Below are 5698 nucleotides of genomic sequence, written 5' to 3'. Positions count from 1 at the left end.
CTGCAGACAGAAACACAGCGTTGTGAGGACAGAGGGAAAAGTGGGTTTTTGTGGTAGCATCCATTATACCATTTCAATTTCAATTAGAAACACTACTTTAACTCTGAGGGTCCGCCCCAACCCTGGGTTACTTATTAAATCAAAGTTAAAAACCTTTCTTTTTAATGTAGCCTATCCTGAGATCCTTTAACCAGTTAAGGCCCGGAGCCTGTTTTCCAGGTCTCAGGCTAGAAAATGAACAGTCCTAGAACAAATGGCTATATATTCACTTCTCAAAGGGGTCAATTAATAATCTTTTTTCTCAAAGCAAGATAAACTGTGAGTTGGATGTAGAAAAGTCAGAATGAATATTGGTTTTCTTATTTTAAGGTAAATTCTAGGGTCGACGATATTCCGCCATTTGGACTGATTATCGGTATCGGCCTTTTAAAAAAAATCAAATTGCCGATAAAACTTTGGCTCTATGCGGCCGTTTCTCCGGCTTCAGCCACCACTCTCATGGACTACCTATGTTGCAAATGTATTATCTTTTCAATTCACACGGCATCTATTGCACGTCTGTCCGTCCTGGGAGGGATCCCTCCTCTGTTGCTCTCCCTGAGGTTTCTCCCATTTTTCCCTTTAAACTGTGGGTTTTTCTCTAGAAGTGTTTTCCTTGTACGATGTGAGGGTCTAAGGACAGAGGGTGTCGTATTGTCATACTGATATTCGTACAAACTGTGAAGTCCACTGAGACAAATGTAACATTTGTGATATTGGGCTATATAAATAAACATTGATTGATTGATTGATTGACTCTCTGTACACGAGCAATGTCCCGCCCACAGCCCTATCTGATAGGCTATTACTGAAGTGTCAATCAACACTGAAGATTTTCTGGGCGGGAGCCAGCCAGAGAGGCGGGACCTTCTCAGATTACAGGCAGGTGCGAAAGAACGCAGACACAGATTGAAGCAAGCAGCAGCGCTGAGCGGCAGAGCCATACATGTGTCTCGAAGGTAAGTCAGTTGAAAGCTGAAGCTCAATAAACATCCCAATCCCCTATGCTGAAGTTGCAAAAACACCACGATCTTATGATCCAATTCTATCAGTTTCCCAGTTACACAGGGACGTATTTTATCGCTTTTATGAATTGTCTTCGTTTGTTTTTAATTGTTTTGCTTTGAACTCTTATGTGTTGAATGCCTATGTGAAGCACTTTGAATGGCCTCTGTCTTAAATGTGTTATACAAATAAACTAACCTTAATGTTTAGTAATGAACTTGTTAACCTGAATTGTATTGACTGTTCTAGTTCTCTTAGTCCAATCTGTGCCCCCCCCTGCAGCGGAAACACAATCTGTATTTCATTTCAAACCTTTATTTATCCAGGTGTATCCCATTGAGATCATTGATCTCTTTTTCAAGGGAGACCTGCTCAACCCTGCTGTATGCTGAGACACTGCCACAACTATTGCTGCAGCAGGTACACAAGGCAGACTTTAAGTCACATTGACTCAACGTCGAAGAAAAGCGTCTCTCTGCGTGCATATTTAAACGCACGAGTATCTGTCTGTATGTCAATAATCAAATCACTGAGAAAATACGTTTTTTTATTAGCATTCCCAAAATGGTGAGCTTCTATGTTGCATTTCTTTTCTCAAGGATTTTATTAAATTGTTGTTTTTTTTTAAATATCATTTCTTTTTAGTGTGATTGACTTTACAACAGCTGTCCAGGTGGACTACAGATGAACAATAGCCCATGTTTATTAATGTACCTAATAAATAGGGTGTACTACTGTGTTCAAATCACAAGGCCTATATACAAATGTATGTGTGTGAGGAAATATCACCATCACTATATAACTTGCCATAAACAAGCACATTGTTCTTAGATTCTGCTGCTTTTTGTCTAGTGATACAAAACAACAAATGTCTTGGTGATACAAAACATTTAAGACAATTGAACTGTCCAATATGGGCTTCAATTTGACAATGCTGCGACACTCTTTCAACCTACTTGTGATGTGTTTATAGCGCAAGTCGCCACCTGATAGTCGTTTATCAGGTGTCTGTGGAGATGAATAATTAACTGCAATCCAAAAGGGGTCACTTCTATCCGGTTGTCATTTCAAACCAAATGTTCCTTTTTTTAGGATAACAGGGCTGAGCAAAACACAACAAGAACCGTAACTGAGTGCCAAAGTTGTGTGAGTAAAAATAATATGTACTCAGGCTAAGCAACAGTTCCACATTTGTCCTTGGAACAGGTCGCTGAGGTCACATGCGCTGACATTCCCACTGACCAACAAAACACAAAACACATCACCATGAGGACCATACTAGGCAACTCCTCTTGGCAAAAAGTCATGTTACAGCTTTTAAAAATAGAATGAGTAAAGTCTGTGTATGCCACAGAAAGTTGGACAAGAAAAAAACACAAAAATCAGCTTTTGACACTCACTGCCTTTTTCTGTGGGTTGCACACCACATGGAGAACTGTTTGTCCATATGGGTTTCTGGGTTTCATGTTACAACAACACTTCCTCTGACTACAGACAACCTTTTTGGGTTTCACCGTTATTATTTCTTGGGTCACAGACTGTGAAGCTGACCGTTGAGCGGCCCGACCAAGCAAGGAGGCAGAGGCAGAACGTCCAAAATACAACCCGGTGTGGGCATTTATTACTCACAAACGTATGACAGCCTCAATCTGCTGTTCACGTGAGCACAGTCACCAGCCACCACAAGGATCTCACACACTACCCAGCCTTCACCAAACACAGAGCCTAAATACACACCCACTAATCAGCAATTAGACACAGGTGGGGGGGGGAAGGAGACAACACAGGGCACCAGGTGAACATAATCAGGAGTAACAGAAAGAACGGGAGGGGGAACACTTTTCAAAATTAAAGACATGTGCAATATACAAGGCCCGAAGCCGTTAGTCCACAGTGACGAAGTTACCTTCGTCACACAGACATGTAGCAGCACTAAGATGTTGCACTTCTGCTCACTTTGTAGGGAAATAGATACAGAATAAAACATTGTTCTCCCTAGCTAAATGCGATCATGGGGACCTTGAGAAAAGTAACCAACCCCCTAAATACTGGCAACCAAACAGAACAGCATCAAAACACAACGCTATGCAAGTGTGTGAATAGAGATGAATATGAATAAAACAAGGAAGCTACTCTGAAAGCTTATCAGACAACGGGACACTGTACAGCAGCTAATAGTTGAACAACATTCACATGTCTCAAAAAGGGCTTGAAAGGGCTACGTAATGTTTTCATAATTATAATAATGTCAAAACAAATGTGAAAAATGTGCTTTTATTGGGAAGCGCTAGGGCTGCTCGATTATGGCAAAAATCATAATCTCGATTATTTGGGTCAATAATTGATATCACGATTATTCAAAACGATTATCCATTTACTTTGAAAACATCCATTTATTGAAAAAAAAAAATGTGAACATTATGTTTTTAACAGTCGATTACCCTGAACTTTGAGTTTAATTCAACAAAAACAACTCGTTTATTTCGATTACGTTGTTTTTTTGTAATCGTTGCAAGCCAAAATCGTAATTGCGATTAAAAACGATTAATTGAGCAGCCCTAGCTAGCGCTCCAACACATTGTACGTGCTAGGCTTAGGGGCGGGACATCTCTAAGCGGTGACCAATCCCAACAGAGCCGGCCAGCTAACCAATCAGAGCAGACTGGGCTCTGGTTTCAGACAGAGGGTGAAAGAGGTGCTGCAGCACAGGCAGTATGAGAAAATAAAGAGCTTTTTGAACATTAAAGCCTGGAGACATGTCCCACTGTGCCTGGAAGTATTAACATGTGTTGCTTCTGATTCTTAATGCCAGCATCGAACAGTGCCAATGTAAACCACTATGATAAGCAACACAACAAAAACACAAGTTTCCTCTGTTGCATCATACATGAGAACTATGCTTCATGCCACACATGTCACAGACAAATCCATCTTGACTGTGGTTTTATCCTGAGGGAACATTTAGAGAGTTGAGCACAAATTAAAAAAAGTTTTATTTCACCGACTTATTGTTTAGTCAAAGATAATGAACAATGAAAACTGAGTTACTTGTCTTTCTGTCGCACAATACTTTGAGCTTTTATTCAATCATTACATGGGATTTCCCCATCGTTAATGCGGTGACCAAGTCGTTTGAAATGCCACCTCTTTTTGTTGTCTTTGTTAGGGTTTTCTCAGGAGGAAAAGGTTTCTGTTTCCATTTCCAGCCCCTCCTGTTCTAGTAGAATGAAAACTCTTATTTCTAATGACCTAATGGGTTTCCCTGCAGACTCCAGCTTCTGTCACAGACACGTTTCATTTCAGGGTAAGAGAAACTCAGCAGTCTGTAGTTTCATTCTGTATCATTAACACCCATCAGCTCAAAGCCTCACACTAATGCAACATCCTCTAATGTGTTGTAATTGAATTTAAGGGTTTTTAAAAGGCCGGTATGATCCCATTTAATGTACTTTGAAGCACGCGTAAACATCAAGCTATAAAGAAGGCATTTGCTTCTATTACAGCGCAGCATAATAAACCTTTATAGTTAAACTGATATCCTGAGACATGAGTATTTCCACTCCACAACACCTCTAGGTTTCATTTCACAGCAAACAGCTCGTCTGGCATCACGTGTTAGCGGCAGCCTAAGAAATCTCATCTCCTGCCCCGCCTTCTGGGATCAAGTTTCATCTCTGCCTCGGGAACACATGGACCCTCGGCACTGCTTATCAGATCCAACTTGCATATATCATAGTCATGTTATGTAATCGCAAGGAACAGATTTCCAGAGAGCCGAGGCTTCCTGAGAGGGAGGAAAAGTGTTATCCCTTTCTCCACAACGTTTCCTTCTGGCACGATTATCCCGGTGTCAGGGAAATGTTGCGGGTCATGCTCACTGATGGCCCGTAATGTTAGCGCTGCTGCAGTAAAAGCTAGTCTTGTTTTTCAGATGATTTGTGCTTTATGCATGCATGAGTGAAATCTGAATGCTAAGTGCTAAAAGCCCTTCTGACAGCGAGCCAGAGACACACTGAGGACTTGTGGAATGGTCCTCCTTCATTTAGAGTTTGCTGTGATAACACCTGCATACACTTAGGTCTTCAACAAACCATTTCAATTATAAATGATGAAATGTTTGGTCTCTCAAACAGCAGAACATAATAAAACATGCCAATAAAATCTCCTAGACTGCAAAGAGATGTCCTTGATGCATTGAAACGACGGTGGGAAAACTATTTCAAGACAAGAACGAGCAGCAAATCTTAGAAGGAACTGGAACCAAGTGTTTGACATTTGTTTGAAAAATGACAAATAATGGTAACAGTTACCGATGCGTTTGTCGATTGACTAAATGCTGTTTTCAACATGCATCTCTACAGGTGTATAACTGAGCTGAGCAGTCATAGCACTGAAGTCAAAGTGTCCTGTATTACCAGGCAGTGTTGTGTATTTGTTCACCAATTATTGGCATAGCAACGCGATTCAGTTCACAATATTGCACTAAGGTAAATCCTTGTCCATTCCTCTGTCCACATGAGTATTTTCCAAAGCCACCTTTATTTTAATTTCATTATTTTCCAAAACAGGTTTTTTCGTATGTAATTTAATGAATAAATCCCATCTATGTTTGAAGCTCACATAAGCACAAGTGTGTGTACTGGAATCAGTATTG

Source organism: Gymnodraco acuticeps, unplaced genomic scaffold (genome assembly GCF_902827175.1).
Source record: "Gymnodraco acuticeps unplaced genomic scaffold, fGymAcu1.1, whole genome shotgun sequence".
NCBI classification, from domain to species: Eukaryota; Metazoa; Chordata; class Actinopteri; order Perciformes; family Bathydraconidae; genus Gymnodraco; species Gymnodraco acuticeps.
The sequence above is the reverse complement of the archived record's forward strand: the minus strand, read 5'-3'. Positions refer to the sequence as shown.